Source organism: Symphalangus syndactylus, chromosome 1, assembly GCF_028878055.3.
Source record: "Symphalangus syndactylus isolate Jambi chromosome 1, NHGRI_mSymSyn1-v2.1_pri, whole genome shotgun sequence".
NCBI lineage: Eukaryota > Metazoa > Chordata > Mammalia > Primates > Hylobatidae > Symphalangus > Symphalangus syndactylus.
In genome coordinates, this window is record NC_072423.2 from 51,072,767 (window position 1) to 51,097,917 (window position 25,151).

At 38.3% G+C, this 25,151-nt stretch overlaps 1 protein-coding gene and 1 pseudogene across 4 annotated transcripts in view; one reads left to right on the top strand and one right to left on the bottom strand.

Annotated features, from left to right (window-relative positions):
- The window catches only part of GALNT1 (polypeptide N-acetylgalactosaminyltransferase 1), a 139,831-nt gene that overhangs the window by 81,900 nt on the left and 32,780 nt on the right, over positions 1 to 25,151 (bottom strand). For 2 of the 4 annotated variants that reach the window (XM_063640204.1, XM_063640206.1), the window contains exon 2: positions 13,041 to 13,095. The exons of the other annotated variants lie outside the window; for them this stretch is intronic. The gene's annotated coding sequence lies outside the window, so the exon portion shown is untranslated. The remainder of the gene's footprint in view (positions 1 to 13,040; positions 13,096 to 25,151) is intronic. 4 annotated transcript variants of the gene reach the window in all.
- Positions 22,638 to 22,711, top strand: LOC129461830 (uncharacterized; annotated as a pseudogene).

The window sequence follows — 25,151 nt, forward strand, 5'->3', positions numbered from 1 at the left end:
TGTTATTCCTGATCTTAAAGGGTAGGTTTTAATAAGGCAAAAAAAGAATGTAGTAGCTATGATTGATCATTTAATTACTTAAAATAATATTCCAAATACTGCAAAAGAAATCTAGTAGTTAAGGCCGGACACGGTGGCTCACGCCTGTAATCCTAGCACTTTGGGAGGCCGAGGTGGGTGGATCACTTGAGGTCAGGAGTTTGAGACCAGCCTGGCCAACATGGTGAAACCCTGTCTCTACTTAAAATACAAAAAGTAGCCGGGTGTGGTGGCAGGTGCCTGTAATCCCAGCTACTCAGGAGGCTGAGGCAGGAGAATTGCTTGAACCCGGGAGGTGGAGGTTGCAGTGAGCCGAGATCGCACCATTGCACTCCACCCTGGGGGACAAAAGCAAGACTTTGTCTGACAAAAAAAAAAAAAAAAAAAAGAAATCTAGTAGTTAAAAGTATTTAAATGTTTATGGTGGAACAATTCTACAAATCAAACAAGCATAAAGATCACAAAAAATAAGTTAATGTTGATGGGAAAAGGAGCCAAACTCAAGAGACGTCTAAGAGAAGTCTAAAATAAAATTCCAAAAATGTTTCTCAAAATGATATCATTACTAAAATAAATGCATAGCACCTACTTTTATGTCTACTATATTGTTGTTCCTTTAAAAAATGAAGTTTCACTACAGTTATACCTCAGAGATACTGCAGGTTTGGTTCCTGACTACCAAAATAAAGCAAATATCCAGTAAAATGAGTCATAAATATTTTGGATTCCCAGTACAAATAAAAGTTATGTTGATACTATAGTGTGTACGCAACAGCATTGTCTTTAAAAGTAACGTGTACACCTTAATTTAAAAATTTTACTGCTAAAAAATACTACCAATTGGCCGGGCGTGGTGGCTCACGCTTGTAATCCCAGCACTTTGGGAGGCCGAGGCGGGCGGATCACGAGGTCAGGAGATCGAGACCACGGTGAAACCCCGTCTCTACTAAAAAAGACAAAAAATTAGCCGGGCGTGGTGGCAGGCGCCTGTAGTCCCAGCTACTTGGGAGGCTGAGGCAGGAGAATGGCGTGAACCCGGGAGGCGGAGCTTGCAGTGAGCCGAGATTGCGCCACTGCACTCCAGCCTGGGCGACAGAGCGAGACTCCGTCTCAAAAAAAAAAAAAAAAAAAAAAAAAAAAAAAAATACTACCAATCATCTCTGCCTTCAGTGAATCGTATTGTTTTTGCTGGTGGAGGGTCTTGCCTCAGTGTTGATGGCTGCTGACTGTTCAGGGTGGTGGCTGCTGGAGTGGCTGTCACAATTTCTTAAAATAAGATAAAAATGAAGTTTGCCACATCAACTCTTCCTTTCATGAAAGATTTCTCGATAGCATGCAATGCTGTTTGATGGCATCTTACCCAGAGTAGAACTTTTTTCGAAATTGAAGTCAATCCTCTCAAACCCCTTGCCACTGCCTTATCAACTAGGTTTATGGATTATTCTAAATCTTTTGTTGTCATTTCAACTGTGTTCATAGCATCCTCACAAGAAGTAGAGTCTGTCTCAAGAAAATACTTTCTTTCCCCATCCATAAGAAGTAACTACTCATCCATTCAAGTTTTATCTTAAGATTGCAGCAATTCAGCCATATCTTCAGGCTCCACTTCTAATTCTAGTTCTCTTGCTATTGCCACCACATCTGCAGTTGAACTCAACTTCTTCCAAACTCCTGTCAATGTTTTGACCTCCTCCCATGAATGTTCTTAATGGCATCTAGAATGGTGAAACTCTTTTCTGTTACTTTGCTCAGATCCACCAGAGGAATCACTGTCTACAGCAGCTATGTGTAGGAGACTGGTCAATGTGGTGGGAAAAATTGTAGAAAGATGCAAACCTTCTTGGAAGGCCGGGAGATTTTACAAAAGCTTCGGAAAAGGATTTGGCTGAAGGCAGCCAGATTCTCTTATCCTGTGCCTGAAAGCTTAGGTTAGATAACAAGGAGATGTAAAGAAACTGATCTAGATAACTTAGTTTACTTAGGCCTTGGAACCTGGCCTTTAATCATCTGAGTGCAGGACTGCTGGGGAGTGGGGTGGGGGGGGGGGGAGCATCATGTTAATTACCCACAAGTGTGTTGACTTAAGGCCTTTGTCATTAAATCTGTATAAATAAATGCCTGCAGCACCAGCTTGTCAGGGCCACAGCTGCCACAACTCTTTACAACACCATCCCTGGGGTCCATGAGCAGCCCGTTCCCCTAGCCCACTCTTTCACTGGATACCTGTCTGAGTGCATTTGTTCATCCATCGCTTGGTCAGGGTCTGCGGGTCAGACCCGGCAACTATGGCTTTATGAAATGTCTTTCTTAAGTAAGACTTGACAGTCGGAATTACTCTCTGATTCATGGGCTGCAGAATAAATGTTGTATTTGCAGGCATGAAAACATTAATCTCATCACACATCTCCATCACAGCTCTTGAGTAACTAGGTGCATTCTCAATGAAAAGTAATATTTTGAAAGGAATCTTTTTTATTAAGCAGCAAGTCTGAACAGTGGAATTATTCAATAAACCATGTTGTAAACAGATGTGCTGTCATCCAGCCTTTGTTGTTCCATGTATAGAGCAGAGGCAGAATAGATTTAGTGTAATTCTTAAGGGCCCTAGAATTTTCAGAATGGTAACTGAATATTGGCTTCAACTTAAAGTTACCAGCTGCACTATCACCTACTAAGAAAGTCAGTCTGTTCTTTGACACTTTAAAGTCAGGCACTGACTTCTCCTCTCTACCTATGAAAGTCTTAGATGGCATCTTCTTCCAATAAAAGGCTGTTCTGTCTGCATTGAAAATCTGTTTGTTAGTGTAGCCACCTTCACCAACGGTCTTAGCTAGATCTGGATAACTTGCTGCAGCTTCTACAACAACACTCATTTTTACATTGTGGAGATGGCTTCTCTCCTTAAACCTCCTGAACCAATCTCCGCTAGCTTCAAACTTTTCTTCTGCAGCTTCCTCACCTCTCTCAGCCTTCACAGCATTGACGAGTTAGGGCCTTGCTCTTGATTAGGCTTGGCTTAAGGGAACGTTGAGGTTGGTTTGATCTATGGAGACTACTAAAACTGTCTTACCAGCAATAAAGCTGTTCTGCTTTCTTATCATTTGTGTGTTCAGTGGAGTAGCTTCCTTCAAGAACTCTTCCTTGCCATTCAGAACTTTTCAAATTATATGGCACAAGAAGCCCAGCTTTTGGCCCATCTCTGCTTTAGACATGCCTTCCTCACTAAGTGTAATCTTTTCTAGCTTTTGATTTAAGTGAGAGACACATGACTCTTCCTTTCACTTGAATGCTTAGAGGACACTGTAGGGTTATTAATTTGCATGCTTCCAATACTGTTGCTCAGCAGAGTGTGGTGGTATATGCGTTGTATCTTAGGGAACAGGGAGACCCGAGGAGAGGGAGAGAGACAGGGAAACGGCTGTTCCGTGGAGCAGTCAGAAAAGACACATTTATTGATTAAACTTGCCATCTTGTATGGGCACAAGTTTGTGGCACCTCAAAACGATTACAATAATAACAACAAAGATCACTAATCAAAAATCACCACAACAGATATAATCATGAAAACCTCTGAAATACTCTAAGAATTACCAAAATGTGACATAAGGACACAAAGTGAGCAGATGCTGTTGGAAAAATGGTACCTATAGACTTTTTCAGTGTAGGATTGCCACAAACTTTCCATCTGTTGAAAAAAAAAAAACAAAGTAGTATCCATGAAGTACAATGAAACAAAGTACAGTAACAGGGACATGCCTGTATTTTTGAGTCACAACTCATTTCATGCTCTCTGGATATTTATTAAGTCTTGGCCAATGATGTTCTTGATACTGTGTCAGGTACTATAGGTGGTACAAGCATGAAGGTAATGACCCACATCTAATCACATTGTTGAACACCAATCTAAGAGACATGCCATTCACATTACAAAAGAGAAATATCAATTAAGGAAACCTGACAGGCAAAGAAACATCAAGATAGGGAAGTTTCTGAACAGGTTTTATGAGAAAGCAGCATATGATACAAGGTTTTGTTTAAGTTTTTTCTACAATTGTTTTGTTTCTGTCTCTCTTTGACCTAAAACCCTCTAATGGCCTTTCCCTGTCCTTAAGACAGTCTTTCCCTCTGGTCCATTTTGTTCTAAAGAACGCTGTTATTGCAGCACCAGTAACTGAGACAGTCCTCACTAAAGAGATTCCAGAGTCAAGTAATTCGAGGAAACAGTTTATACTCTATTTGTCCTGGTAGATTCACATTGCATATTATCCTACTAAAGGGTCTGTAAAGTTCTGCAATAAGGAAAAATATGGGAATCTATTTAACTATGTTAACTCAGAATGTCCCATTTTTAAGCATGGGACTGTCACCATCCATTTTGTTGTTTCTGTATAACATAAAGCAGGTTTCAACTAGCAATAAATAAAGCAGCAAAGATTGATTCCATATCCTGGAATCAGACATTCTTTTTTAAAAAAACTATGGCTGATGTGCTTTCTGCAAAACTGATTATTTCCGCAATTCTGCAAATTCTGTAAAAAAAAAAAAAAAGGATCCCATTGTGTTATAAAGCCAATCACAAGGAAGACCTTCACAAAGTGAAGGTTAATTTTAAAATAACTGTCTTTAACTTAATATTTTTGTATTACTCTTTAACATAACACATATCATTATATAATACAAATAGCTGTGGACAAAAACAGGAAATCTAAAGTCACCCTAAAAGAAAACAATCTATGAAACCCTAATTTAAAAAAAAAATCTACAAACTTCTCAGAGAAACAAAATTGGTCAGCTATTTTACCATCAATTATTGTTTATATGTTTAGAATATCATACTCTAAAGACTGTATCTAGCATTAAATATTGCATTCAACATTTCCAACAGTATTTCAACTGTGTGAATCGAGTTAACACAGCAGGTCCGTTTTACTTAGGTCGTGCTAATCTCTAGGGGATGGATTCCTGGAGTCAAGGCAATGACCCTAGCCAAATTCTGAGAACTATGTTCCTGGATTGTTCACAGTCACTTGTTAATGATCTTTTTGTGTATGCTCCAGGCAGTGAGACAGGATGTACCAGGCTGTCAGCATTGTTTTAAAGTAATCATTAAGATTTATTATGTGTACCTGGTATCTGGTGTGGGGTCCCAAGTTTCAGTTACCAGAGCTGGTCATACGGTAGGAATGTGCTTATGTGACTAGCTCCCTGTAAGAACTCTGGACTGTACCACTTGTGTGCTTCTCTGACTAGAGACATCGTGCATGTGTCTCTATCACTCACTGCTGGAGAGAAAAGCATGTCCCTGTGATTCTCACTGAGAGGGGACCTGGAAGCCTATGCCTACCCACTCTACCATTTACCTTCTTCCTGCATTGTATCCTTTGCTGTAATAAACCTGAGCCATAAGTACAGCTTTATGTTGTGTGCATCCTTCCAGAAAATCAGCAACAACTGGGACCTCTCCACCCTCCACAAAACAGATTCCATTAGATAATTTAGTTTGCCATAATGTCTACTTTTCTTATTACTTGTCGAAAGCTGAATGATAATAATCACAACTTCTTCAAATGAATAAATCAGTGTACAGGAAAAAAGTTAACAGGCCTAAGGTTGCTATCCTTAGAAGGACTTGGTTGTAGAGACTGGCCCTTGGCTGGCACGTGGAAACTTAAATGGTGAATAGTTCCCTACAGTGACATAAAACTTTCCCTAAATGATAAGCGTGATTCATTCACTGTGCCTAAACTTTACAAATAACATTGTTTGTATAAACACCTGCTTTCCTTCTGGGAATCTGGAATTTTGGTATGTGCTAGGCAGGAGATGCCTACATGACCAGACTCAATAAAAATCTTGGGCACTGACTCTCTAATGAGGTTCCCTAGTAGACAACATTTCACACATGTTGTCACAATTCATTGCTGGAGGAATTATGTACATCCTGTGTGACTCCACAGGGAGAGACTCTTGGAAGCTTGTGCCTGTTTGCCTCTGAACTTCACCCCATGCACCTTTTTCCTGTACTGTAATAAATCTTAGCTGTTAGTACAACTGTATGCTGGATCGTGTGGGTCCTTCTTGCCAATCGCTGAACCTGCCGGTGGGTCTTGGGAACCCCCACACAATCAGCACATTAAGACAGAAATAAGTGTCTATTAAACCAAATGCTGAAATTCAAATGAGTTTAAATTTCAGTTCCAACACTTATTAGTTATGTGACCCCTAGCAATGTTACAGTATTTGCAAAAACCTGAGCCTCTTTGTTCCTTTAAATGAGAAAAACATATCTTCCTTATAGTCCCATTGCACTAAACTATATAAGAAAATGAACAAGACACTCATACATGACAGTACACACTTGGTAAATTTTAAATGGTATTATTTCTAGAGGCACCTTCTCAGATTAAACAAACAATGGAGAGCCTTTCTCATGTACACTTACACAACAAGAACTCAAATGGTCATTTGGAATACTGCAAAGCAAAGCTCACAGACAAACTTTCATCCTGTATCTTCAACACTGGCTCTGGGAATGATTTCCAGATCACATGACAGGATTGCTGGGTTAAGTTCAAGCAGGTTAAATCCTATATAACAAGTATCTTTCAGTTTCTGAACCTGGTCCTTATTTAGCCTTCAGATTGACCTCCCTAATCAGAAGTGAGTATACTAATTAATTAGTGTTGGGACTATGCTTTATTGTTACATTTCTCAAACTGGGGTTTTAGTACAAACCATTCTCTTGTTTGTATATGAAGCATAAAGTCCAATCAACATAATTTTTTTATTATTATTATACTGTAAGTTCTAGGGTACATGTGCACAACGTGCAGGTTTGTTACATATGTATACATGTGCCATGTTGGTGTGCTGCACCTATTAACTCGTCATTTACATTAGGTATATCTCCTAATGCTATCCCTCCCCCATCCCCCACCCCACAACAGGCCCTGGTGTGTGATGTCCCCGTTCCTGTGTCTAAGTGTTCTCATTGTTCAATTCCCACCTATGAGTGAGAACATGCGATGTTTGGTTTTTTGTCCTTGCGATAGTTTGCTGAGAATGATGGTTTCCACCTTCATCCATGTCCCTACAAAGGACATGAACTCATCATTTTTTACGGTTGCATAGTATTCCACAGTGTATATGTGTCACATTTTCTTAATCCAGTATATCACTGTTGGACATCTGGGTTGGTTCCAGGTCTTTGCTATTGTGAATTGTGCCACAATAAACATATGTGTGCATGTGTCTTTATAGCAGCATGATTTATGTTCCTTTGGGTATATAACCAGTAATGGGATGGCTGGCTCAAATGCTATTTCTAGTTCTAGATTCCTGAGGAATCGCCACACTGTCTTCCACAATGGTTGAACTACTTTAGAGTCCCACCAACAGTGTAAAAGTCTTCCGATTTCTCCACATCCTCTCCAGCACCTGTTGTTTCCTAACTTTTTAATGATCACCATTCTAACTGGTGTGAGATGGTATCTCATTGTGGTTTTGATTTGCATTTCTCTGATGGCCAGTGATGATGAGCATTTTTTCATGTGTCTTTTGGCTGCATAAATGTCTTCTTCTGAGAAGTGTCTGTTCATATCCTTCGCCCACTTGTTGATGGGGTTGTTTTTTTCTTGTAAATCTGCTTGAGTTCATTGTAGATCCTGGGTATTACCCCTTTGTCAGATGAGTAGACTGCAAAAATTTTCTCCCATTCTGTAGGCTGCCTGTTCACTCTGATGGTAGTTTCTTTTGCTGTGCAGAAGCTCTTTAGTTTAATTAGATTCCATTTGTCAATTTTGGCTTTTGTTGCCATTGCTTTTGGTGTTTTAGATATGAAGTCCTTGCCCATGCCTATGTCCTGAATGGTATTGCATAGGTTTTCTTCTAGGGTTTTTATGGTTTTAGGTCTAACATGTAAGTCTTTAATCCATCTTGAATTAATTTTTGTATAAGGTGTAAGGAAGGGATCCAGTTTCAGCTTTCTACATATGGCTAGCCAGTTTTCCCAGCACCATTGGTTAAACAGGGAATCCTTTTCCCATTTCTTGTTTTTGTCAGGTTTGTCAAAGATCAGATAGTTGTAGATGTGTGGTATTATTTCTGAGGGCTCTGTTCTGTTCTATTGGTCTATATCTCAGTCTTGGTACCAGTACCATGCTGTTTTGGTTACTGTAGCCTTGTAGTATAGTTTGAAGTCAGGTAGCATGATGCCTCCAGCTTTGTTCTTTTTGCTTAGGATTGACTTGGCAATGCGGGCTCTTTTTGGTTCCATATGAACTTCAGAGTAGTCTTTTCCAATTCTGTGAAGAAAGTCATTGGTAGCTTGATGGGGATGGCATTGAATCTATAAATTACCTTGGGCAGTATGGCCATTTTCACAATATTGATTCTTCCTATCAATGAGCATGGAATGTTCTTCCATTTGTTTGTATCCTCTTATTTCGTTGAGCAGTGGTTTGTAGTTCTCCTTGAAGAGGTCCTTCACATCCCTTGTAAGTTGGATTCCTAGGTATATTATTCTCTTTGAAGCAATTGTGAATGGGGGTTCACTCATGATTTGGCTCTCTGTTTGTCTGTTATTGGTGTATAGGAATGCTTGTGATTTTTGCACATTGATTTTGTATCCTGAGACTTTGCTGAAGTTGCTTATCAGTTTAAGGAGATTTTGGGCTGAGACAATGGGGTTTTCTAGATATACAATCATGTCATCTGCAAACAGGGACAATTTGACTTCCTCTTTTCCTAATTGAATACCCTTTATTTCTTTCTCCTGCCTGATTGCCCTGGCCAGAACTTCCAACAAAATGTTGAACAGGAGTGGTGAGAGAGGGCATCCCTGTCTTGTGCCAGTTTTCAAAAGGAATGCTTCCAGTTTTTTCCCATTCACTATGATATTGGCTGGGGGTTTGTCATAGATAGCTCTTATTATTTTGAGATATGTCCCATCAATACCTAATTTATTGAGAGTTTTTCACATGAAAGGCTGTTGAATTTTGTCAAAGGCCTTTTCTGCATCTATTGAGATAATCATGTGGTTTTTGTCATTGGTTCTGTTTATATGCTGGATTACATTTACTGATTTGCATATGTTGAACCAGCCTTGCATCCCAGGGATGAGGCCCAGTTGATCATGGTGGATAAGCTTTTTGATGTGTTGCTGGATTTGGTTTGCCAGTATTTTATTGAGGATTTTTGCATCGATGTTCATGAGGGATATTGGTCTAAAATTCTCTTTTTTTGTTGTGTCTCTGCCAGGCTTTGGTATCAGGATGATGCTGGCCTCATAAAATGAGTTAGGGAGAATTCCCTCTTTTTCTATTGATTGGAATAGTTTCAGAAGGAATGGTACCAGCTCCTCCTTATACTGCTGGGTAGAATTCGGCTGTGAATCCGTCTGGTCCTGGACTTTTTTTGGGTGGTAAACTATTAATTATTGCCTCAATTTCAGAGCCTGTTATTGGTCTATTCAGAGATTCAATTTCTTCCTGGTTTAGTCTCGGGACAGTGTATGTGTTGAGGAATTTATCTATTTCTTCTAGATTTTTTAGTTTACTTGCGTAGAGGTGTTTATAGTATTCTCTGATGGTAGTTTGTATTTCTGTGGGATTGGTGGTGATATCCCCTTTATCATTTTTTATTGCATCTATTGGACTCTTCTCTCTTTTTTTCTTTATTAGTCTTGCTAGCGATCTATCAATTTTGTTGATCTTTTCAAAAAACCAGCTCCTGGATTTATTGATTTTTTGAAGGGTTTTCTGTGTCTCTATTTCCTTCAGTTCTGCTCTGATCTATTTCTTGCTTTCTGGTGGCTTTTGAATGTGTTTGCTCTTGCTTCTCTAGTTCTTTTAATTGTGATGTTAGGGTGTCAATTTTAGATCTTTCCTGCTTTCTCTTTTTATAGCATTTAGTGCTATAAATTTCCCTCTACACACTGCTTTGAATGTGTCCCAGAGATTCTGGTATGTTGGGTCTTTGTTCTCGTTGGTTTCAAAGAACATCTTTATTTCTGTCTTCATTTCGTTATGTGCCCAGTAGTCATTCAGGAGCAAGTTGTTCAGTTTCCATGTAGTTGGGCGGTTCTGAGTGAGTTTCTTAATCCTGAGTTCTATTTTGATTGCACTGTGGTCTGAGAGACAGTTTGTTATAATTTCTGTTCTTTTACATTTGCTGAGGAGTGCTTTACTTCCAACTAAGTGGTCAATTTTGGAGTAACTGTGGTGTGGTGCTGAGAAGAATGTATATTCTGTTGATTTGGGGTGGAGGGTTCTGTAGATGTCTATTAGGTCTGCTTGGCACAGAGCTGAGTTCAATTCCTGGATATCCTTTTTAACTTTCTGTCTCGTTGATCTGTCTAATATTGACAGTGGGGTGTTAAAGTGTCCCATTATTATTGTGTGGGAATCTAAGTCTCTTTGTAGGTCACTGAGGACTTGCTTTATGAATCTGGGTGCTCCTGTATTGGGTGCATATATATTTAGGATAGTTAGCTCTTCTTGTTGAATTGATCCCTTTACCATTATGTAATGGCCTTCTTTGTCTCTTTTGATCTTTGTTGGTTTAAAGTCTGATTTATCAGAGACTAGGATTGCAACCCCTGCCTTTTTTTGTTTTCCATTTGCTTGGTGGATCTTCCTCCATCCCTTTATTTTGAGCCTATGTGTGTCTCTGCACATGAGATGGGTTTCCTGAATACAGCACACTGATGGGTCTTGATTCTTTATCCAATTTGCCAGTCTGTGTCTTTTAATTTAGCCCATGTACATTTAAGGTTAATACTGTTATGTGTGAATTTGATCCTGTCATTATGATGTTAGCTGGTTATTTTGCTCGTTAGTTGATGCAGTTTCTTCCTAGCCTTGATGGTCTTTACAATTTGACACGTTTTTGCAGTGGATGGTACCGGTTGTTTCTTTCCATGTTTAGTGCTTCCTTTAGGAACTCTTTTAGGGCAGGCCTGGTGGTGACAAAATCTCTCAGCATTTGCTTGTCTGTAAAGTATTTTATTTCTCCTTCACTTATGAAGCTCAGTTTGGCCGGATATGAAATTCTGGGTTGAAAATTCTTTTCTTTAAGAATGCTGAATATGGGCCCCCACTCTCTTCTGGCTTGTAGAGTTTCTGCCGAGAGATCAGCTGTTAGTCTGATGGGCTTCCCTTTGTGGGTAACCTGACCTTTCTCTCTGGCTGCCCTTAACATTTTTTCCTTCATTTCAACTTTGATGAATCTGACAATTATGTGTCTTAGAGTTGCTCTTTTCGAGGAGTATCTTTGTGGCATTCTCTGTATTTCCTGAATCTGAATGTTGGCCTGCCTTGCTAGGTTGGGGAAGTTCTCCTGGATAATATCCTGCAGAGTGTTTTCCAACTTGGTTCCATTCTCCCCCTCACTTTCTGGTACACCAATCAGACGTAGATTTGGTCTTTTCACATAGTCCCATATTTCTTGGAGGCTTTGTTCGTTTCTTTTAATTGTTTTTTCTCTAAACTTCTCTTCTCGCTTCATTTCATTCATTGGATCTTCCATCACCAATACCCTTTCTTCCAGTTGATCGAATAGGCTACTGAAGCTTGTGCATTCGTCACGTAGTTCTCGTGCCATGGTTTTCAGCTCCATCAGGTCCTTTAAGGACTTCTCTGCATTGGTTATTCTAGTTAGCCATTCGTCTAATCTTTTTTCAAGGTTTTTAACTTCTTTGCCATGGGTTCGAACTTCCTCCTTTAGCTCAGAGAAGTCTGATCGTCTGTAGCCTTCTTCTCTCAACTCGTCAAAGTCATTCTCCATCCAGCTTTGTTCTGTTGCTGGTGAGGAGCTACATTCCTTTGGAGGAGGAGAGGCACTCTGATTTTTAGAATTTTCAGTTTTTCTGCTCTGTTTTTCCCCCATCTTTGGTCTTTGATGATAGTGATGTACAGATGGGGTTTTGGTGTGGATGTCCTTTCTGTTTGTTAGTTTTCCTTCTAACAGTCAGGACCCTCAGCTGCAGGTCTGTTGGAGTTTGCTGGAGGCCCACTCCAGACCCTGTCTGCCTGGGTATCAGCAGCAGAGGCGGCAGAACAGTGAAAGTTGGTCAACAGCAAATGTTGCTGCCTGATTGTTCCTCTGGAAGTTTCAGCTCAGAGGGGTACCCAGCCATGTGAGGTGTCAGTCTGCCCCTACTGGGGGGTGCCTCCCAGTTAGCCTACTAGGGGGTCAGCGACCCACTTGAGGAGGCAGTCTGTCCGTTCTCAAATCTCAAGCTCTGTGCTGGGAGAACCACTACTCTCTTCCAAGCTGTCAGACAGGGACATTTAAGTCTGCAGACGTTTCTGCTGCCTTTTGTTCGACTATGCCCTGCCCCCAGAGGTGGAGTCTACAGAGGCAGGCAGGCCTCCTTGAGCTGCGGTGGGTTCCACCCAGTTCAAGCTTCCTGGCCGCTCTGTTTACCTACTCAAGCCTCAGCAATGGCGGGTGCCCCTCCCCCAGCCTCACTGCCGCATTGTAGTTCAATCTCAGACTGCTGCGCTAGCAATGAGCGAGGCTCCGTGGGCACAGGACGCTCCAAGCCAGGCGCGGGATATAATCTCCTGGTGTGCAGTTTGCTAGGACCGTCAGAAAAACGCAGTATTAGGGTGGGAGTGACCTGATGTTCCAGGTGCCATTTGTCTGCCCTTCCCTTGGCTAGGAAAGGGAATTCCCTGACCCCTTGCGCTTCCCAGGTGAGATGATGCCTCGCCCTGCTTTGGCTCACGCTTGGTGTGCTGCACCCACTGTACTGCACCCACTGTCTGACAATCCCCAGTGAGATGAACCCGGTACCTCAGTTGGAAATGCAGAAATCACCCGTCTTCTGCGTCGCTCACGCTGGGAGCTGTAGACTGGAGCTGTTCCTATTTGGCCATCTTGGAACAACCCCCCCAAATCAACATAATTTTTAAAACCTAAGAAGCTAGCTGTAAGATCAAACCCCAATGTAAGAGAAGTAGAGCCCTAAAGTCATTCACTCCCAACTATCAACTTACCCCAAAGTGGTTTTTCAAATGAATTCATATCCCAAATCCACATGTCCCACATCTCCTGTTGAAAAATAAATGTTCTAAAATCAGTTTATTTCAGAATAACTCTATTCTCTCCCCTTAGCCACCGTGTTCCACTTAACTGTAGGCAGCTACCACCTGAGTGCCAGGATCATGCCTTATTCAGCTACTTCCTCAATACTGAGCATAGTACGTGGCACAAAATGTGTTCAGTTAATGTCTATTACATGAATTAGTGAGTTAATAAACAGATCCAACACGAAGCTCAGTGGAAACACAAAATTATCTCTCTCCCTCTTAGAAAACTGTGAGGATCTTAACTTTCCAGGTGGGAAGGCCAAAGACACCTACACAGTACTGTGGAAGACACTGTTTGTTCCTTATCCCACCTTGACATTTTTCATTGCATTGGACCTCCAACTGAATTCAAGTGACCATTCTCTGCTAGGCCACCTATTCCTGATTGGTCCAAGCCAACCATGGTCATTCTATTCCTCTAGCTAATATAAGTGACCAAATCCTGACTAATGGGACCAAAAGGGAGGTCTGCTGGGAAGCATTCAGAAACAGTTAAATCCCTCATACAGATGTTGAAGGAGAAACTATACTTTTCAACCTTTGGATATTGTTGGAGAGTATAAAAGTAGTGTATGCTTAGAAGTAATGTAACCATCTTGAGGCCATGAGGGAAGCCATCATCAACATGCCATCAATGACATGCTGAGGATGACAAATTGGAAACATGGAGAGCAGGCAGGACCCTCGTGATTTCATGGAGCCAGAACAACCCTAAGACCAGACCTCCCGATGTCTGAACTTCTTGTTACGCAAGATGATAAACCCCTCACTGATTTAACTGGGTATTCTGCTACTACAGTGAAAAGCATCCTGATACACCAATCTGCAACCTATAATTATTGATTTATATAGGTATATATCCTGTCAAGAAAAAAATGAAGACACAAATCAGTGGAGGATCTAAATTAAGGACTCTACTTTTACAGGAGACTGTAAAGAAGCAGAACTTCAATATAAACTTTAAGAGCTACAAACTAGAACCTGGTATATGACCTGCTCATCTTAGACATGGCGTTACTTAGTCTATCACAGAATCACATATCCCTAATTCACTCAAACTTTCTCAAGTATGTGCAAAACACTACACTAAGCAGTCTGACGCACACAAACATGAAAAATCTTCAGTCCCTATCCTCAACAAGCTTGCAATATAGAAGGAGAGACAACAAAGTGAGTTTGCATGTCATTTCACAATTTAAGTCTTTGCAAAAGATGCCAAGAGTTGTGACGGGCTATAGTGCACAAAAAAGAGAAACTGGTGGGGAGAATGACTAGAGAATTGGTATGAGTTAGGAAAAGGCAAAATAATATCTCAAGTGGACAAAACAGTGTGAGTTAAAATAGGGAGGCAAGAAATTGCAGGGAATGTCTGGGAACAGGAAACAGAAGAATTAATTGGGAGATAGGAGTAAAGGGATGTGTTCAGAAGCTTTAACTATCATGCTAAGGAGTCTGAAGAGCAAGGCCAGGTAAGTCACTAATTTCTTCCCATACTTTAATTTTTAATCACACGAAGATGAATGCCAGATCATTACAACAGAACCCTGTGTTGGAGTTTCAGAAAAATATGCATCTTTCTCCCCACTATGAACTCAGACACAGGAAAATACATCGCCTACCAGGGGAGCAGTTTCTGCGAAGTAAAGGATCCAGTAGGAACTTCCTCCAGGCCAGGGGCCCATGTTATTTTCTGGTCATGGAATCCCCCAAATCTCTAAGATTTTCTACATGTTTTTGCTACAACACCAACCTCTCCAATTATCATTCTATTTGTTCTTCCTTCCTTTACCATCTTCTGCACAAGAAATCTTTATTCTCTATCCCTAAGGCAAGTCTTCACTTCAGTGAAACCATCTGTTAATCAAGTAACTGTAATGTCCTACCTAGCAACACAAGTCTCTTTCTCAGCTTCATTCTACTTGATATCTTAGCCATCTTAAATTATTTTTAGAATAGGCAGGCTAGAAATAAAGCCTCTTCTCTTGGCTTTCAGGGTCATTTCTTATTCTCCTACTTTTCTGACAATGCTTTGAAGTCTTCTTTATTGGCTCCCCACTCTTCTTCGTATCTGTTCTCAAGCTCCCTGACACTATACACATCCTCCCTGGGAAGTTAATCAGTGGCACAGATTCACCCACCATGTGCCAGTGGCTTCCATATATGTATCTTTTCCCCGGGACTCTTTGGTTAGACTGTGAACATCCGCAGCATGGGAATTATGTTTTTCATACTTGAGCCCTAAAGATGTTATGAAATGTCTGAAGAGAGCAGAAACTAATCTACAAGACAGCATCTCCACCCCCAATGTTATTCTTTATCTTTTCCTAATGCATTACTTTCCACTGTAGCACCACATACTAATTTACATCATAATACATCATAATCTATCTTAATTAATTTATTAATTATCTTGTAAGCTCCAAAACGACAGAAACTTTATGTGGTTTAATGTTATTACTACATCATCTGGAACAGTACTTGGCACAAGGTAGAAGAGTTCAATAATTATTTAGTAAATAAATAAAAATGCCAGAAAACGGTATCATGTGAGAAGGAAGAAAGACAATTGAAATTAAAGCATTTTAAGGTCGTTGTGTTTAGGGATAGGGTAGAAAAATTAATTTTAGCTTTTTTAAGAGAAAATATGTTGAGAATTAAAAGGTAACAACTAATTAAATAAAAACAGAATGTGTAAGTTAAAAATCAAAGTTGAAAAAGGAGGAAATAGAAAATCAATCACTTTAAAATAAAATGAGAAAGGAATTTAAAATAATAGAGAAACCACACCTATAGACAGCACAAAATGGTAGAAATAAATCCCATTACATCAGTTATTAAAATTAAGACAAAATGACTAAATATATCTAAATTGTCAAATTGGATTTTTTTTAAAAAGTAAAAGCTAAATGCTATTTACGAGACATACACCAAAACATAAGGATTCAGAAAAGCTGAAAGTGAAAGCATGAGAGACTCACACACAGAAAAGTAGAGGAGCTTATTCTAGACTAATCTACTCACAAATAACGGCAGTTACCAGCCTACACTGTGCAGAGTTACTGAAACTCAAGAAGGAAGTCACAATCATATTGGCTTGAAGCATCAAAGGATGAGGTTTGGAACTAGCAGGCAACTGGAAAGTGAGGCAGGAAATACTAGAAAAGTGAGAACCCTAAAATAGGTATGTAAACTTAATTACCATCTTTAGTTGAACCTTGAATCATATAACACAGGGCAGACTCCAGAGGCTCCAAAGAAAAGCAACATTTAGATGGCTGAAAGAACTGAACAGAGATATCAACGATGTTGCCCAATGCCAGGGAGGCAGAGTTTGGAGTTTAAATCTAGCCAGCAAGGGATCAGTATTTGTTAAGAAAAGAGAGAACTGAGGGTCAAAAAAACATATTATCCACAATATCCAGTATACAATAAAAAATTACGAGACATGAAAATAAACAGAAAAGTTGAGTCAAGAAAATAAGCAGTCAATGGATATTGAACAGAAGATGACGCAGACATGGAAATCAGTTGGCAAGGACTATAACGTACCTACTATAAATATGTTCAAGAAATTAATAATAACTGAACAGAGGATACTCTTATCAAACAAATTAAAACTATAAAAAAGAACCACACGGAATCATGTAAAACACAAAAACATGAAGTCTGAAATGGGAAATTCACTTGATGGGATTACAGCAGATTATAGACAACAGAATACAGGGTTAGTCAATTTAAAGGCAGATCAAAAGAAATTATCCCATCTGAAGAGGAAAGAAAAATCTTTAATGAACAGCCTCAGTGAGCTGTGGTATAGCATAAAATTTAACATATGTGAAATCAGAGCTGCAAAAGGGGAGAACAGAGGAAACAGGATAAAAAAAATACATGAACAAAAAAACCCCTGAAAATGGCCACATTTGGGGAAGAACAAAATTGCAAATTTAAGTCCAGTGAAACCTAAGCAGATAAATACAAAGAAAACCACAACCACAGCACATCTTGTTTAAACTGCTGAAAACAAAAGATAAAGAGAAAATATTGAAAGCATCCACAAGGAAAAAAATATATGTACAGGAAAAAAAAAGGATGACTTCTCATTACATGTAACAAAGACATTTTCAAGTAAAGAAAGGTCAAAACAAATTAAGAAATGCTAAAGGAAGTTCTTCAGGTAAAAGGGAAATGACACCAGATGGAAACTCAGATCTGTCAGAAGGAATGAAGAACACCAGAAAAGGTAAATATATGAATAAATATAAAAGCCTGATTTCTTCCCTCTTAATTTCTTAAAAGATGTATAACCAATTAAAACAAAAGTTATAACTCTGTGTTGTACAACTTATTAATATGAAGATGTGATAGATGACAAGATTAGAACAAAGAATGGAGGTGTGGGTAAGAGGAAACAACTTATATATTATTTAAAATAGTAAAACTCAGCACTCCTTTATGACACTTAAAACAAAGAACTCATGGAAAACTAGAAATAAGAATTTGGTTAACCTGACAAAAGATATCTGCCCTAAATCTACAGTTAAAAAAACAACTCACTTACTGTTAAAGTTGGGAAAAAGACAAAGATAAATGTCTTCTATTACTTCTTCCTGTCAACAATGTACTAGAGATCCTATCTAGCACAGTACAACAAAAAGGAAAAAAAAAAGATTTAGAATCAGAAAGAAGAAAACGAACAAAAAATAATAGAAAATCCAAGGAAATAAAGACAATTAGAAAAAGAACTTTCAGCAAGGTTGCTGGATACAAGATGAACATACAAAATTCAGTTGAAGTCTTCTGTACTAATAACTAGAAAATTACTAAGCCAGGTGCTTTGGCTCATGCTTGTAATCCTAACACTTCGGAGGCTGAGTCAGGAGTATTGTTTGGTCCTGGAGTTCGAGACCAGCCTGGTCAACATAGGGAGACCCTGTCTCTACAAAAAAATACGAAAGTTAGCCAGGCACGGTGGCACGTGCTTGTAGTCCCAGCTACTTGGGAAGTTGAGGTGGGAAAATTGCTTGAGCCTGGGAAGTTGAAGCTGCAGTGAGCTGTGACTATGCCACTGCACTCCAGCCTCTGGGACAGAGTGAGACCCTGTCTCTTAATGAAAAATAATAATAATAAAAGAAAAAGAAAAAATTGCTTAGAAAGATCTACAAAAAAATTAAGGAATACTATCCTTATGTGTGGAAGGTTTTCTATAATAAAGAAAAAAATTATCTTTATATTAATCTGTGTACTTACTATAGTTCCAATCAAAATCTCAATATCGTTTTTTAAATAGAACTTTAAAAGTGGATCCTAAAGTTACATGGAAGAGCAAAGCCAAGAAAGCCATTACAATTTTGAACAACAAGGTGAGCGAACTCTGTCTACCATATATCAAAATATGGTAACTAATTCGGTGTGATACACAGGCAGACACAGATGAAAAGACCAATGAAACAGAAGACGGCCCAGAATCAGACCCACATGAATATGCAAACTTCATATATGACAGAGATGGCACTACAAATCTGTGTGAAAGGGATGGGCTATTCAATAAATGTTCATTAATAAGTGAAAATAAAATTCCTACCTCATATCATACAAAAAAACATTAAAGGCTTAAAGGCATAAATATCTAACACTCTAAACTATAGGCAACTACTGTCATGTCATTAGATCAGGAAGAATTTCTTAAGCAATATTCAAAAAGCACAAACCACAAAAGAATGAATAATTTTCTACTACATAAAAATTAAAATTTTTGATATAACCAAAGACATCATAAGATATACGAAAGCCTGGGAAGAAATATTCTCAATACAGATAATGAACAAAAGATTGGTATCAGAATGTATTAAAAACTTCTACAAACCAAAACAAACAACAGGCCAATTGCGGTGATTCACGCCTATAATCCCAGCATTGTAGGAGGCCAAGGCAGGAGGATCACTTGAACCCAGAAGTTCAAGACCAGCCTGGGCAACACAGGAAGACCCCATCTCTACGAAAAGCAAAAAGTAAAAAAAAAAAAAAAAAAATTAGCCAGGTGTGTTCACACACACCTGCAGTCCCAGCTACTTGGGAGGCTGAGCTGGGGGGATCACTTGGGCCTAGAAGGCTGAGGCTGCAGTGAGCTGTGATCCCACTACTGCACTCCAGCCTAGGCAACAGAGCGAGACCTTGTCTCTAAAAACAAAATACATAAAACAAACAAACAACAAAAACACACACAATTGAAAAATGGCCAAAAGATATGAATGGGCAAATCACAAAGAATCATAAACATGGAACATATAAGACAACATAAAAATACGCTCAATCTCCGTAGTACTCAGGAAAATGAATCTGACCTCATCAAACTGGCAAAAACACAACTAGTAAGAAATAAGGAAATGGGACACTCACACACTGTTGTTCCAAGTGTAATTTGGCACAGCCACTTTGGAGAGCAATCTGGCAATAAGTATCTCATAGAGCCGAAGAAAGCACTACCCTATCACTCACTAATTTCACTTCTAGGTACAGTCCCTGGAGAAACTCTTACACATGAGTATAAAGAGACATGATTGCAAGACTGTTTATAATGGCAAAAAAAAAAAAAGTAACAACCTAAATATACACAGGAACTATATAATAGACTACTATATAGCAGGAAAAACGAATAAACTAGAATTATGTGCATCACTATCAGTATACAACGGTGAATAAGACAAAAGCAATTTGCAGAATATGTACAATATGTTCCATTAATATACAGCTTTAAAACATTAAAATAAAACAGACTGCTTATGGACACAAACACTGTAAAGAATAATATGCATGAGGATAATACACCAAATTCTTACTAGTGGTTGTTTCTGAGGGAGGGAGGGAAGCGCTTCAACTATATCAGAAATTATTTTATATAAAATATCTAAATTATGGCAGACTGCTAGTTGTTCATTCAATAGTTTCCTCTTCTTTTTTTACAAATCAAACTGCTGTATTACTAAAAGTGGCAATTTACATCTTCTGGCCTGCCTTGAAGATTAGGGTGGCCAATATCAGAAATCAGTGGGTGGGAATATGGGAAAGATTTTTAAAGGGACCAACTTCACGGAGAGAAAGGCCATTTTGCCCTCACCCCTCCTCGATTCCGCTGCCTGAAAAACAAACACAACGGATGGAGCTGCAAGGACCTTCTCTGCAACCAGGAGATAACCTTGAGAAGGAAAGTCATAAGCTAAAGACTGCAACACAGAAAGTTAAGAGGAGCTGGGTCTTTGCTGACCACATAGCTGCCATATCCTGAGAGGAAAAAACCTCTATCTTCTTGAAAGCACCTTTTTGTGGGGGAAGAGGGAATACAGGGACCTTTTCGATGCTGCCAAACCTAATGCTAACAAACACAGAAGGAAATCAGTCAAAATAGAAAAATAAGACAAGACATAGGGGAGAGGTGGCTTCATGGCTTGTTCTATCTTCTGCTAAATGTACTTTTGTATAGGCTTTACATTTTTTATTTAAAAAAACCTTTTACTTCCTAGACTTTAAACAGAGATTCTCAAATGTTACCCACAAACAACTGTTGGTCCATAGATCAAGTTAAAACGCAAAGACAACATGTATACTCTATGAGGTGGCCCCCAGAGTGGATAAAGAATTCACTAGAAGCTTGCCAATGACACTACTGAGCGCAGACAGTTACTACACTGTTGTGATCAGTACTGCCACTGCCAGTTTGGATAACAAACAAGACTGTATGATCCCACAGTCTCTTGGCGCTGGACTACGGATGAGAAAGACCAAAAACAATTTGCAGACTAAATGGAAATCTCTGTTGTCACTCCCTTTTCCCAGTTTTTTTTTTCCATGCATTCCCCAGAGCTCAGTGCCATACTTTTCCACCTCCATAACTGGATCATCTGTGAGGAGAAAAAGAAGACAAAAAATCTCAAAGGACAGTAGTACCCTTAGATGAAAATTTTTTTTTTTACATTTGTAAGCATGAAGGTTCTTTTGAGAACTGCTTTCCTTAATACACTGTCTGATGTTACTTGGTTACTAACTTAAGTGACCTTTTGAGATCTAAAAAGTTTTTGGATTTGCTCAACAGACCAAATAAAAACCAAAACTTGAGTTAGGGGTAGATTTTAGATTTTTGGCCCTAATAATAGCCTGAAATATTTAGTTACCATTGAAAAAACAAAACAAAACAAAAAACCTTTTCATTTATTAGCATGTTACAGAAAAACAGTGTTCTGGTTAGTCACAAATTCTACCTTACAGATTTATCGCAGGTACCACACACTGCAAAACAACCATACCCTTCCTTTTTTCCTTAACTAATCAGTAATTTGGTATATTAGTTTTTAAGTTACTGTTTTTTCTAACTTGGTTTCTCTCTTACTAGTCTCTCCCTAATGTCATTTAACTTCTCTTAGTTTATAGCATTAGTGATTGTTCTGCATTCTTGCCTGCTGATTTTCCTGTGAAAAGCTATTCTCTGCCTCCCTCCCTCAATTCGGTCTGCCTTGTAGTCTCAGACTGCTTCTGCATTGTTATCAGTTAAGATCCATTCTAGGGGATGACCTCAAGTGCCTTTTCTTAATATTTGTTTCAGCTCTTTGGAGGGCTGATTATAGGATTTGCTTCCTGCTCTCAGAACAAACAAACAAACAAAAACAGTGCAGTACAATTAAGTTGACATTTTACTTAACAATGTAATAGGAAAGTTAAGTAAATTGTTGGAAAAAAAAAAACTCTGAAATAAACCTGCTATTTAATTCACATCAATAACTCAAACATTTCTTCTGTATTATTTTTTTAAATTCTAATTCTCAAAACTGTATTCTACTAAACCCTCTAATCACTTGGGTTATCGCTCCTTTCCTTTTAAATACACTAAACAGTTACACGTTTGTCTTTATTACCCATAATGTAACTAAAAGATAAATTCTTTGCAGATGTCATTTCTCCACTTGAGCTTTAGAGAATTTAAGAGTTAAGTTCATCCATGAGTAGTCTTTTTCAAACACACATTACAGTCTAGTCTCAAGCGTCCTTCTTGAGACCCTAACCATAAATTCAAGAGGAATAACTAAAATTTTTTAAAGATATATTTAAACTATTTAAACATACCAAATAACATATACTTTTTAATGAATACAAGATTATTTTACAGGTTTAGACTACATTTAATGTAAATAATGTAAAATTATTATGAATGAAAATGATGTAAAATTATTTTCCTAATGGTACTGCACATAATGCTATCTCATTGCACAAGAAAAATTAGAGAACAGTTAACAGTTTTGCATTTTGCTGTGCTGTTAACTGCAGTAGCGCTCTCTATACATGTTAAGTGCTTGGCTATCAAAAAAAAAAAAAAAGAACGGCAAAGCAGTCTTAAAAGATGAAACCTTTATCTGCTAGAGCAGTTTATGGTTTCATTATGAAGAACCCTAATCTAAAGAGTTATCAAAAAGAAAAGAAGAGAAAGGGAGAGAAATAATTTTTAAAATAGGTATTGTTATCGCTTCTCGGCCTTTTGGCTAAGATCAAGTGTAAAATAGGTATTGTTTTATTTCTTTTTAAGGAAAGCTTTTAAAAAAAACTAAATGTACTATGTTGGTCTTGTTTTGAGTTTTGAATATAAAAATCAACTTAAAAAGACACTTTAGGGACCACTGAGGAAATATGATTATGAACTGGGTTACAGACGCTACTAAGAAATCACTGTTAATTAGGAATGATAACAGCATTGTGGTCATATTCAAAATGTTCTCATTTTAAAGGATCTATACTGAAGAATGTTAGAGGTAAAATGACATGATGTCTTCTATTGCTTTAAAATACTTGGGCTTAAGAGCAGGGGAGTGAGGTTAGATTGAGAGGTGGAACACAAGTGGGAAAATGCGTTTGCTGAATCTGGAGGATGGATACAGGTTTAAGGGGACTCGTTTCACTGTTCTGTCTACTTTTACATATGTTAGAATTTCTCGAAATATGATGTTAAAACAAGTAACTTTTAAACGTGTTTCAGATAGCTAAACGCTAAATTAGGATTTAACATCTTACTTTGGATTTAACATCTTACTTTGGCAGGCCAAATACTGCATACACTGCTGTTCTGTGAACAAAAGCAAGGCATATAGTAGACATTTGTTCACTTAACAAATTTGTTAACTGCCCTACTACATGCCAAGCATTTTACCAGACCATATGAGAACAAAGATGAGTTAGACAACATCACTGTCCTTAGGGAGGAAATGGTCAATATAAACACCTGTAATAAATGATTCTTGGTGGTGTGAGAGAAGAGCCTAGAGAACAGTAGCCACAGACAGGAAATGGAGGGGGGAGCTGTCTGAATGCCTGCAGTGTGCCGCTTGCCTTACATTCACCCATCACTGCTGCTCAAATGGGGAAGGAACTACTCATAAAGTTTTGTTTGTTTCATACCACACCTCACACCGGCATAAATGAGTCAGGGTCTATGGCTACAGGATTCCTCAGTGGCTTAGGCATTAGAGAGAGAATTTTATCCTAATAACAACCCTTTCAAGTGGGTTTGATCTTTAGCCTTTGCGGGCCATACAGTCTCTGTAAAGGCCAACAACTTTGATGTTGTAGTGCAAAAGCAGCTGTAAACCATACATAAATGAATGAGAGTGGCTGCATTCCCATAAAATTTTATTTACAAAAATACTAGTTTGCCAACCCTTGCTCTGTGACACCAGTTAGTGAACTACGACAATATGGATGAGTCTTAAAAACATAATGTTGGATTTAAAAGGTAGCAGAAGAATACATTATAATATGAGGAATGGTCATTCCTTAGAGTGGAATGTTCATAGAGAGAAAGATGGCTTCCTATAAACGTATCAATTAATCTGTCTTTAATATATGAATTTATTGCTATTTTTAAAAAAACACCCAGCAGGGTATGGTTTTGTTTTTGTGGAATTTGACCAGTTAATTCTAAAATTTATTTGGAAATACAAAGGGTCAAGAATGGCTAAGACATTCCTGAAGCAAGTACTTGTCTTACAAGACTTTAAGACAGTGTAAAACTTAATATAGGTGGCTTTTTTTTTCACTATTGAGAAATATTTTTATTACATTTATTATTGTATGCTGCTAGTTTGGAGTAATAGAACTGACTTTACCATATTGATCTTCTTGTTGATTAATTGGCATTCCTTGCAGATTCTGGATGTTTGTCCTTAAATTTTACTATATCAATCATATATTCAGCAACTTAATAAACTCCTGAATTTTCTTTGAAGGTACTTACATTCACTCTAAGGAATGACCATTCTGTTCATTCCTCATAGCCTTGTAGCTCTTTGTTGCTTTACTGCACTAACTCATATCTCCAGTGCAATCATGAAGAGGCAGGGTAACAGTGGGCATCTTTATATCGCTGCTGTTTTTGAGAGGAATACCATTAATGTTTCTCTATCAAATACTATGTTTGCTGTAGGTTTTTCACAGATGCCCTTTGTCAGGTTACAGAATTTCCCTTCTGTTCTTAGTTTGTTATGAGTTTTTACCATAAAAGAGAGATGAATTTTAATAAATTCTTTTTCTGTATATTTTAGGATGATATGGTTTTTTTAACTTTAAACTGCTTGTGTCGATAATCACATTAATAGTCCTTCTAATGCAGAACCAAGCTCCCCTTCCTGGAATAAACCCTTTGTTCAATATCCAGTATTTCCTTTACACATTGCTGAATTCAACTTGCCTAATTATTTTTGATAGTCTTTTGCTCTTTAGCCATATTTTTATACTCTCTAAACATACTAAGCATTTATCTTATATTCCATATCTGACAACTACAATATCTGCAATGTTTGAATGCCTGATTACATGGTCTCCTTGCTCTGCTGATTAACTCATGGTTTATATAAAGTATTTTTGGCTTTTTAAATTGTGAATGCATTTCTAGGAAGAAACTTTACCTGTGTCAATTCTCTGAGGCCTGTGTTCCTGTATATCTCCAGTGAGGATTTCATTTGATTCTCAGTCCTGAGACCTGAG